This window comes from Eschrichtius robustus, chromosome 10, assembly GCF_028021215.1.
Source record: "Eschrichtius robustus isolate mEscRob2 chromosome 10, mEscRob2.pri, whole genome shotgun sequence".
Classification (NCBI taxonomy): domain Eukaryota; kingdom Metazoa; phylum Chordata; class Mammalia; order Artiodactyla; family Eschrichtiidae; genus Eschrichtius; species Eschrichtius robustus.
Window position 1 is genome coordinate 16,965,814 of NC_090833.1, and position 12,343 is coordinate 16,978,156.

The following is a 12,343-nucleotide window of genomic DNA, read 5'->3' on the forward strand; positions in this document are numbered from 1 at the left end:
TTTCTTTCATCAGTGTCCTATATTTTTCAGAGTTTTTCACCTCCTTGATTAAATGTATTCCTAGGTATTTAATTCTTTTTGATGCAACTGTAAATGGGATTTTCTTAATTTTTCTTCCTGGTAGAACATTGTTAATATGTAAAATTGCAACAGATTTCTGTATATTATTTTTGTATCCTGCAACCTTAATTAATTTATTAATTCTAATAGTTTTTTGGTAGAGTCTTTAGGATTTCTATATATAGTATTATGTTATCTGCAAACAGTGACAATTTTATTTCTTCCTTTCCAATTTAGATACCTTTTACTTATTTTTCTTGTCTGATTGCTGTGGCTAGGACTTCCAATGCTGTGTTGAACAAGTCTATTACTTCATTTAGCTCTTGACTCTCCCCACAGGATATTAACTTCACTGTCTGAGATGTTCTTGCTGTTTTGTAAGAAACAGCCTTTGTTTACAGCTAAGTAAATTTTTTAGCCTATTTCTGGCCTATAGGAAGTTGAGGGCTTGGAAGCTTTTTAGAAACAAGAGCAATCTCAGTCACTTTTAATGCAAGCTGGTGGTCCATTCTTGATACAACTCCCTTAAAAGCTTTATGGGCTTTCTACATATTAATGTAGAAATGTAGAATCAAATGTCCAATTCATTTTATAGAAGCAACAGCTACAATCTTTTTTATATGCCTCTCTTTACTTTGACCACACATTGTTGTGGGAAAAAAAAATAATGCTCTTAAGATTCTGAGAAGTCCTTTGTCTGACTGAGAGGGCCTATTGGGCATAACTTTAAATCTTTCGGATGTCTTAAAACCATACTTTTGATACCATTAGGCAGCTGCTTAATTTATAAATTATTTAGAATTTTAACTAAGGTTATATTTTTTTCTTGCCTTTAAAAAAATCTCAAACCAGTATTACCCCCAAATAATATCCAGTCATAATACCTTTTTGACCATCTTTTATTTCCCAGTTCAACCCCACAGTCACATTCATGAAATAAGATTATAATCTCTATTTTATAGTTAAGATAAAGGAGGCTCAGAGAGGTCAATTTTCATTCTAAAATTACACTGCTATTAGCATAACTGGCATTTAAACTTCAATTTGTCTGTCTTCAAAGCTATAAAATTGATCATTTCACTCCACTGTGTTTCATCATAATAATCTCACCCTCTGGCATTACACTTTACAGTTAACGAAGCATGATCTCATTTGATCTCATTTAATCCAAGCCCGAGAGATTGGAGGATTCTCTGTCATGGCCAGACAGAGGGCTAAACTAAAATATAAAACTCAGGACTTCCCTGGTGGCGCAGTGGTTAAGAATCTGCCTGCCAGTGCATGGGACCCAGGTTTGATCCCTGGTCCGGGAAGATCCCACATGCTGCGGAGCAACTAAGCCCGCACGCCACAACTACTGAGCCCACGCACCTAGAGCCTGTGCTCCACAACAAGAGAAGCTACCGCAATGAGAAGCCCGCACACCGCAACGAAGAGTAGCCCCCGCTCATCACAACTTCAGAAAGCCCGTGTGCAGCAACGAAGACCCAACCCAACCAAAAATAAATAAATAAATAAAATTGATTCTTTAAAAAATAAAATATAAAACTTCCTCTTCTCTAATCTTCTTCAACAAAACAAAAATGAATAATTTCAAAATGACTTACCTTCTTCCCTGTGTGTAAAAATAAGTGCTTTGCCTAATCATTTTCAACCAGCTAAGAGTTTCTGATCAACAGCAAGTGTAAGCACTTAGCAATTTTTAATGCCTTTCCCCACTTTTGTTTCCTTTCACTGAGTTCGGTTGATTTGTGCAATAGTAGAAATGGGTCTGTGGTTGGGGAGAGATGTCACATTGGGCCTCATTTGTGCAAACTGTGGGTGCTAGCCCTGTGAACCAAGTCTCTCACACAGAGAGCGTGGTAGTCTGGCTGATGCCCAGGGCTTAGGAGGACCAAGACACAGAAGCCAATTAGAAACAATCACCTATTACCATTTTTTAACTTTACTCAACAGTATATAAAACTGGATTTGGAGTTCTGCGCATTTGTTGATCATTCAACATTTTGAGCTACCACCTAGTAGCACTGCATGCCAGCCAACAGTTCAGAGTGGGCAGTTTTGCCATGTTCTTTGTATAGCAGGGTTTGTTTGTCCAAGGGATTGCCTTTTTTATTGCATTTTATCCTCCCTGTCTTATAATTGTGAATGGAAAGTGGAAAAACGCAAGTGCCGCTACTTGTAGCAAAAGCAGAGATATAATAAGTGTAATGCAATCGAGGAAAAGCTAGAAATTGCTCCAGCCTAATGGTCCAGTATGTGTGTGTGTGCTCTGAATGACAGCTGCTTTGAATTTAGGCTCCGTCACTTACTAGCTGGATGACCTTAGACAAAATGCTTTTTCTGTCTTCTACAAAATGGGGATTATAATGAAACTCCTTTCTCATACGTTGTGTGAGGATTAAATTACATAATCATGAAAGATGCTATTTAGACACCCTGTAAGGCAGTGCTTTTCAAAATAGAGTTTCCTGACCAGCAGCATCAGCATCACCTGGGAACTTGTTTGAAATACAAATTCTCCAGCCCCACTCCAGACCTACTGAATCAGAAACTCTAGGACTGGGTCCAGAAACCTGTGCGTCACCAAGCAATCCAGGTAATTCTAATGCACTCTAATGCTGATACTGACATAAATTATGATGGAGAAGAGCAGGCTCAGAAGTTAACTGATCTAGATTTAAATTCCAGTTCTGCCTCTCAGAAATTGTGTGAGTTGGGGTGAACTATGCAGCCTGTTGGTGCCTCTGTTTTCTCACCTGCAAATTTAGAACAATATTATGTTTATCCTGAATTTGTCGTGAAAATTTAAACAACATATCAATCATATCACAAGTCTTCAATGCATGATACCTGGTTGTTTTGTGGTTCTTCTTATCGTTTTATTACTTCTGATTTTAATTGCCCTTAATCCAATTGGCTTGATACTTAATTGTGGAGGAAAATCAAAATCAAAAAGCATATATGAAATATTGAAAATACATTGTGGGAGAAGATTTTTTTCTAAAATTAGAGACACATATGAGTTTTATTTATTTTCTAGCTATTTTGGAAAATAACCCTCCTCTACAACAGTAGTTTATAGTTTGATTTCTATACTTTTCACCATCATATACTTTTTAAGGAAGATATAATTTCAGAATGTATTGTCCTAGCAAAACATCACTGGCCCAGAGCTGGATTCTCTCACCAGGGACTTTCTGGTCTGCCAAGAAGGTAGGGGAGGATGGACAGAGAAAGAGGGAGAATGTCCAGGGCCTGCCAGTCAGGGCCCTAAAGGCCAGTCCCTCTGGTACAGGGCTGGCATTTGCTTTGGCCAGAGGCCCACTCCAAGAAGTACTGCTGGGACCAGGAGCTCAGGTACAGCCTGAGCAGGTGGGACCAGCAGGCTCTCTGATGGCCTCTGCACCTGCCAGCAGGCAGGCATAGTGAAAAATCCAAAAACAGAGGAAACAGGAGAGAATGTAACTGTGGGCCAAGCCGCAGGTAGCCATGGAGACTCTTGGCTGTGCTGGCCAGAACACAGAGCAGAAGCAGCCCTTCCTCCTGTAGAGGAAGAGGAAGAGAGCAAAATGGATTGTGCTCCTACTCATTTTTCTGCCACTAACTCATTGTCAGACTCCAGACAAGTCTCTGGTCCCTACACATTTCTCCATCTAAAAAATCTAGGAAGAGCTGCCATGAAAATCCAGGATTTTACCAATTTGTCTGTAAATCAGAAACCTACCCATGGTGAGTAGGTTTTCTAAGTAGTGCCCTGGACCATGATGGTAACTCTTCTGCCAACCCCAATAATCACCAGCCCCCAATGCTGGTACATCTCTCTCCCTGTACCATTGCTGTTGGCATGGTAACACTGGCATCTTTGCATGCCTGACCCCAGACCTTTTCTCTATGTGGCTGGATTCTTGGATGGCTGTGTTTCCCTTTCACCCACATTTGGTCTGGTAACAGCCATTGTAATGGATGCCCCAGACATACATCTACCCACAGGATCTAAGGGCACCTCTGATTTCCTGGCATTTCCTAACTTGCTTACCTTCCGAAGAAAAGTGCCTTCACTTTTCCTAATCCCTTTACTCTGCATTCTCTTTTCTTTCCCTTCAACTCCCATCTCCTCTCAGCTTGGTTTTTGGAGAGAATAAACTTAATTCGGAGTCGCAGCTGAACTTCATCAAGTTACATAACTTCTCTGAGCCTCAGTTTCCTCATTTTTTAACCAGGATAGTGGCATATATCTCATACCATCATCAGCAAGATTAAACAAGAAAATACATATAATGCGCTTAGTACCGGGCCTCCTCTATAGTAAGCACACACAAATGAGTACTAATTTTATCATCACCATCATCTTCATCATCATATGAGCTCATAGCATTTATCTCTGGACTCAACTGCTTATTTCAAATTTGTCTCCCTACAGGATTGCAAACTCCATGAGGGCAAGCATCCTGTTTTGCTCACTACTAGTTCTTCACCCAGTGGCTGGTCCACAGAATAGGTTGCAAAAATATTTGTGAAATAGATGTTGGAAAGCAGAAGCTGGGCAAAGACTTTTAAAGTATGGTGTGGAATGTGTGTGTGTGTGTGTGTGAGTGTTTCTGCCTGTGTGCTGCAGTCCTGAAGAATCTAGTTCCCTTCTCTGCTGCACATGTAGCTCCACCTCACACTTAGAGCCTAATCAACTGGAATGGCCCTTTGGGGACTCTTTGGAGCTACTGTATTTTAGTCCCTTCCTCAAGCCACCCAGCCAGGCTGCCCTCATCCCCAGGGAGCCACGAGATCAGAGCCACAGCCATTTATTACACACTTACTAACTGGTGTGGAAGATGGTGGCTGAAAATTAAGTAGAATAAATAACCAGCCTATCCACAGTTAATGTTTTCAAAAAAGAACAGAGAATGAAGGGCATTTACAGTGTATTTAGATCTCCAAACACAGTACTTCAAGAAATAGACATCTAGAGCCACTCATTTCATCTCAGCCACATCATTGACCGGTTAACAACCATATACTGAGAATGTACTTTGTGCCAAGCACCATGCTAAGTACAGTTATAGAGAAAACTGCAAGTCTTTGTTGGCCAGGGAAGAAGCATGGGCCAGAAAAGCAAATAATAGAATTACAATACAAACTGATAAACGTGTCCATATGAGAAGCACAGAGCACTTTACGTGGTACCACTTTCTTCTGGATGAAGTCAAGAAAGTTTTTCCAAAGGGAGCAACATCTGAGCAAAGTTTTTCAGATCTAGAGTTAACCAGATGAAGGAGAGGCATGTGTAAATGCATGGAGGGTGAGAACATGATGCTTGTTGGGAAATCCAGGTGCTGATAAGACAGGAATGCTGATAATAAAAGTAATAGAAATATAGTAGCTAACACTTTTTTAGCACTTACCACGTGCCAGACCCTGTCCTAAGCATTTTACACGTTCTAACTCATTGAACAACTAGAGCTTAGGGCTCCAGGAGTTGAAAGAATTTGGGAGAAGCCAAGTTCAAAAGTAGATGGTTCCAGATCTTGGTGGTTTTATGAGTAGGCTTGGGAGGTTAGGATTTGATTATGGTAAGATAGGGAGTTACAAAAGGGCATGATTTGATCTTGACAAGTAGATGTTTTAGAATGATTAGTTTCATTGTACGGTGGTGGATGGATAAGAGTGAGCTTCAGACTGGAGTCTGGGAGATCAGTGAATAGACTGCTGGAGAGTTCCAGGTGAGAGATTTGAGCACCTGAATCAGGAAGCAGTGTTGGGAGGAGTCAATATAATTTGAGTTGCTGAGGGCCACACATCTAGATACAGAGTTCGTTCTTTTTTTCCAGCTTTATTGAGGTCTGCATAATATACAGTGCTTTACATATTTAATGTAAATTTTGATGAGTTTGGGCATATGCATACTCTCTCTGAGTCTACACTCTTTACTGCCTTCCTTACCACACAGTGTCTCGCAGATGTCAGAACACTTGAGATATCCCTGACACTGCCCTCTGGACTTCCTTCCTTACCAGCTGGGCTATCTAATGGACCACTTTATTTCTCTGAGCCTCAGTTTCCTCATATGCTAAAGGATGGTAGTAAGACCTTCTCTGCTTACATGCAGAACAGGTCAACTCACTTTGCGCTTTCTGAATATTAAACTGTGATGTAAATGTGAGGGCTGTATTGTGCAGATACGGAAGAGGAGGGTGAGGATGAGAATGGGGACGAGGATGAGGACAGCCACGCCTTTCCAGAAACCATTTCCCTTTGGTTTCACAGGCCAAGCTCTACCCATTAATTTAATCTTTCATAGTACCTTGTCCTGTTCCCCTTCCCCTTCCAGAAAAAAAATAATTTCTCTCTCTTCTCTTGTCCCATTAAAATTGTGCTCACAACTCAGCCTTTACATCAAACAGATTGCAGTCCTTAAATAATGATTAATTCTGGGTAGATTACTATTGATGTCTGATTCAAGACCTGAACCCTCCAATGTCCAGGGACTAGGAGGACACTTTTACATATATGTACCCTTATGTTTAGACTTGAAGACAAGAGTATTTTTGTTGCTGTATTATTTAATTATTCAAAATAGAAGTCACCCACTACGGAAAATGACTGCTTGCAACGTGTAATTTGCCTTCCAAACAAACTCATTTGGGCTTTGACATTTGACAGAGAAAGGTCTGGGAAAATGAGCTGTTTGGAAAGGGTGTCTCTGCATCTGACACTGCCTGAACTTTGGTAGGTTGATTTTTACAATTGCCAGATCATCAAAGGTTACACTCATTTAAATTCTCCCTTTACTAACAAAGAAAGAAAACAAAATGCCACAAGCTGCCTTAACCTGCTGTCCTCCACTACATGCACTAGCTGAGGACTCTCGTAAAATTCTTAATGTCTGCAAAAGGTGCGGTGAATGTGACAAAATTAATCTATCATACCCTCGTGCACACTTTCTGCATCCTTTCCTCTCTTTGAAAATGCAGAGAGCTCTTGCTCTATTAAATTCTGCTCTGTATAAAAACTCCCTTCCATCAGTACTCATTCAGCCCTCCATTCCTTCACTTTCCAGATATTCTTGGGTTGTTCGGTGTCAGGCACAGAGCTGGGTACATACGGATGAATGTGTCTGCTTGTTCCCATCTCTTTTCCTATGATGCTGAAATAATCTTCTGACTAGTGTCCCTTCCCCATTTTGCTCCAGTCTTTCCCTCCACAGGCACACTGGAGCCCTTTGATAAAGCACTAATGTGACTGTTTCCCTCCAGTGACTGCAGAAATTGCCATTATACAACTGAGTCTGACACATAGAGCCTTTAGTTTATTAATTCACTTTGCAAATAGTTATTTAGTACCCAGTATATGGCAGGCATATTGTACAAGGTATTGGGAGATATAGCAGTGATTAAAATGGGCAACGACATTTGCTCTCACAGTAGAGAAATAAATAAGTAAATAAAGAGCACAAAAATAAATATATAGCTTTGAACTATCTAGTTAAGAAATAAACACTACTATAAGAGAATAAGAGAGGACATCCCACTTAGGTTGGTATGAGGAGGCTGGGGGAGGTCTCTGGAGTCTGAAGGCGTGACAATCTGGGTAAAGCTTGGAGCCTGAGTAGGAGGTGAGAAGCCCTGTGATGTGCTCAAGAAGGGCAGTGTGTTGAGAGCCTCCTGCTCAAGGGAGAGAAGTGAAGGCGGACAGGAAGCTAGGGACCTGGCCATGTGATGCCTTACGAGGCGGTAGTCCTCAGCCCTGATGTTCAATGCTTGGGAGATTTTTTAAACTGCGGATGCCCTGTCCTTACCCCAAATCAATTCATTTTGAATCTCATAGGGAGGAGCCTGAGCATGCCTCAGTTTATAAAGCTCTCCAGGTGATTCAAATGTGCAAGCCAGTATTGAGAACACCTGCTGTTCATTCTTCTAAATTGACCCAACCTCCCACTATGTTTCATCTCCATCTTGCCCATCCGTTCCCTAACACTATCCCATAGCATCCTCTCTTCCCCTTATACACTAACCACTTTCATATCTCTTCATTTTCTGCTTAACTAGTTTCCTCAGCCTAAAATTCAACCCCCCTCCCAATATCAGTTAGGGATGTTTTTGGCTGCAAGTAATTAAAACCCTGACTAGGAATAGCTTAAATGAACAGAGGCTTATGTTTCTCATATTATGAGTGTCAAGGTAGGTGTCAGCTGGCATTGTTCAGAGGCTTAATAATACCAGGGCCTGCAAGTCAGCCTTCAGTGCAGGAAGAAGGGAAGAAAGATGAGCTTCAGGTCATTTTCATCAGGAAAACTAGAGTTTTCCTAGAACCACACTCTGGCTGACTTCCCCTTGTGTCTCCTTGGCCGTATCTGCATGGGGGGCCTTCTTTACCTGCAGGGGGTAGGCTGAGAGAGTAAAGGGTGGATATGAAATTATTCACTTAGATCGTCCATGTTCCATCACCTAGAGCTTGGTGCTGGGGTTCTGTTAAGTGGAATAAGGGGAGGTAGCTGTTGTTTAGACAACAGACACTGTCTTCCACACATGCTCATAATCTGCTCAGTGAAACCCTACCATCCCTGAATAAATGAAAATTGTGGTTCAGGGAGAAAAAGTTAACATACCCAAGGTAACTGGTGCTAGTGGTTAGGAGAGACCAAGCGGAAGGGTTCCTTGCTCACACAGTGTTTACACTCAGTTTTAAGTTGGAGGACTTTTTGTGAGTGATGAGTGGGGTTGGGACATGAGGATTTGGAGACAAGGTCAAGGTACAGGTTTGCATCTTGGCAAAACGACAAACTCTAGTGGTCTGACCGGACTCCTGGGTTTGTGTTCCATAAAATTAAAGGACTTCAGAGAAGTAGAGCAGCAAAGAGGGGTATGGGAAGATCTCTTGGATGACCCTAGAGGACAAGGGATCTAATAGGATTTCCTTGGTAGAAAGAAGGAGAAAGGACCCAGGCTGCAAAGAATACAACAACTCCCAGTCCCACCTTCAATACCTCCGTGAGTTTCGGAAGAGGATGAGAGTCTAGAAAGAGATGATACAAGGCTCTGCCAGGATCAGGGGTTAAAACTGCCCTCAATAATTTCAGCTTCCATTGTTTTCAGTGTGTGTGTGTGTATATACATATCTATATCCTGGCTGGGAAGGGACCACTTCCTCCAAATCGCTCTTTGAAGCACGTTCTTGTAATTGAACCCTAGCCCCAGATGTCCCTGGCATTTTTTTTTTAAAGCAAAAATTTTTTTTTAATCAATGTCCTTTCTGCCGTGGGTAGTGGAATAAACAATAGGCTCTCACCCCAGGGAAATGGGCATGGCTTGCTGCTCAGAAACATGGGTGGTGAAATTAATCAAAGCCCTTCTACTTTCAGCTGCTGACCCTAGACTCATGTGTGGAAACCCATACCATCATTACTATCATTATATGCATCATTTTCATTAAATCCTTATCAACTAAAGAGGTAGATTTCATGATCATACCTGTTTTTCAGATGAGGAAGTGGAGGCAAAGAGAGGTTAGGCAGGTCGAACTGGAGTGGTCAGGGCTAGAATCTGGGCAGTCCGGCTCCAGAGCCTGTGCTCTTAACTAGCATGCTACTTCCTGCCATCACCTATTGTAGTATACTGCCTCCCAATTAGCAATGTCTTCCTCATACCCACTTGGAATCTGTCTTTTGGTACCCACTCTAAGCTTAAGACTATTAAAAGCCAACCATCCTACTCACTACGTAATCAGAGGCCACCAAAGTGAGCCACAGACAACTCATGAAAGTTTTAAGAACCAGTTGTCACCTCTCGTTTCTACCCCTTCTTCTCACTTTCTCCCCATTCCCTTGTTTATCCCTCCTCTTGGCTTTGCCTGTGGCCCCATGCTTGCATCTAAAATTGGACTAAATTTGGCTTTCATTTTTTAATCCACTATACTTTTTTTGTTTTTTGCGCTCAGCTTTTTATTGAACGTGTTACTAAAGAGGTTTAGTCAAAAAGACCAAAGCCCATGTCATCATCAGACTCTTCAGATTCTTCTTTCTTTGCTTCCACTTTCTTCTCCTCAGCTGGGGCAGCAGTGGTGGAGGGGGCAGGACCTCCTGCTGGGGCAGCACCAGCTGCTGGGGCAGGTCCACCTGCCCCCACGTTGCAGATGAGGCTCCCGATGTTGACATTGGCCAAAGCCTTTGCAAACAAGCCTGGCCAGAAAGGTTCAACATTTACACCGGCTGCTTTAATGAGGGCATTGATCTTATCCTCCGTGACCGTCACCTCATCGTCATGCAGGATGAGGGCCAAGTAGATACAGGCGAGCTCCGAGACGGAGGCCATGGTGTGGGCGAGTGCTAGGCAGGGGCTGCTGGACGCGGTGCTAGTCACCGGATGAAGTGAGGGATTCACCCCAACGTGGCCTTAGCTTCCTCGGAAGGACAGAGCACCTTAGCGGCAGCTGAGGAAAAGCTAATCCACTATACTTTTAAAGGAAAAGAATTGTCTGACTTTCCCACTCCAGACTCAAATTGGATCTCCCAAATGCTTTGGCTAGTTTTATGGAGCTAGTTCAAACCCTCTTGACCCCAATTTCAGCGTCAACTATGTCTGTTCCAACTCCTCAAAAAAAGGTGCCATCGGCCTTCCAGTTTTCCTTTTGTTATTGTCAGTGTTTATTTTTTTAAGCTAGTGTTTGTTGAGTTCTTGCTTTGTACCAAGCACTGTGCTAAGCACTTGCTCTGTTTTGTCTCACTTGATTCACCCCTAAACCCTGTGGGGTAAGTATTAGTATTATCTCTATTGTACAGACAAACAAATTGAGCCCCAGCAAGGTTCACTCACTTGCATAGGTTTGCACAGCTATAAGTAGACAGATAGGACCCAAGCCCATGTCTGGCTGACACCAAATTTCTCTCTTCTAGGGCTTCACAAAACAAGCCTAAATCTTCCTTCATATGTCAGCCTTTTAAATATTAGCCAACAATTCTTACGTTTGCCTGAGTCTCCTTTAGTTCCAACGACCACAGGTCCAACCACACGCTTCATTTGCCATGATTTTACCTTCATCTCCTCATCAGCCTTCTCTCTCCTCAGTGTGTCCAGCGTTAATCTGCTTTTGGAGTTTGGTGTAGACCTGCATTCACTACTCCAGGTGTGGCCTGATTAACATAACATGTACAGTTGGCCTGTCCCCTCCTTCATCCTTTAGGGTCTGTTTCTGGCGATGAAGTCATACATTATTTCAACAGCCTCTAAGGCCCTAATCAGCAGAATGAATGAGTCCAGAGAGAAATTGCTTCGGAGGGTGTCGACTGTTAGCTCTGGAAATGGATAAAGTGAATGAAAGTAGAGGAGAAACAAAGCCTGGTGAGGAAGACTGTTAGGAGACTAGACTCTTGTGATGGGAGTGGGGGGTCATTGACCGTAGATGCATCGGTTCACATGTAACGTATTACCCCACATCCGGACTCCAATGGTCCAGCTCTTACCTGAAAATTCCCTGGTGGGAAGGCCACCTTGAGGCCATCTGATGTACTTACCTTAGTGTTCTGCTCAGCAGTTAGTGTTTTTGGTGCTGGGCCCCCTTGATCCTTGTGATCCTGTGACATAATGGAATCAAATTAAAGGCCCATTTACCAGCTTTATTGCCGATTATTTATAATACTCTGGTTCCAAAGTGCTTCTTTATAGAGTGCTTAAACTGCCATCGCTGGATAGAGCTCGCCATAAATGCCTGAACATGCATGGCGCATTATGTCCCATAGCCTCAGCAAAAAAAGGGAAAAGATTATTCTCAATTATTTCATATAGTCTATTTTATTGTTTTATTGTAATAAACTGCCATACCTTACACCACTTTAAAATCAATAGTTTGCATTAAAAATAATGAAACATGGCCATTAATCTTGTTTAGCATTTCTGCTATTACTTTCTGATAGTGAATCCGCAATATAGAAAAGGTAATAATTATTCACTTCCAATCAATAGGAACATTTTCAAATGCTCCCGTGTGTCCCACTGCTATTGCATCGATGGGAGTTGATGACAATGGGGGTGTAGATTTAAAGACCCCTGGTTGGCATGAAGTTCTTCATGCCCTCCCTGCACCTGCTAGCACATTCCCTGACTCTCAGAGCATCCTTTTTAATCCCTTGAGACAATATGACAGAATGGTTAAAGACCTGGGCTTTGGAGTCAGACAGCCTAAGCTTAATTCCCAGTTCCAACACTCACCGGTACCCTTTGAACAACTTTGGGTGTGTTATTTAACCACTCACTGCCTCAGTCTCCCCATCTATGAAAAGGGAATGTGAATGTCT

The 12,343-nt window shown here is 42.2% G+C and overlaps 1 pseudogene; it reads right to left on the bottom strand.

The window, feature by feature from the left end:
- Window positions 1–9,982: 9,982 nt before the first annotated feature.
- Window positions 9,983–10,378, bottom strand: LOC137770195 (large ribosomal subunit protein P1 pseudogene; annotated as a pseudogene).
- Window positions 10,379–12,343: the final 1,965 nt, after the last annotated feature.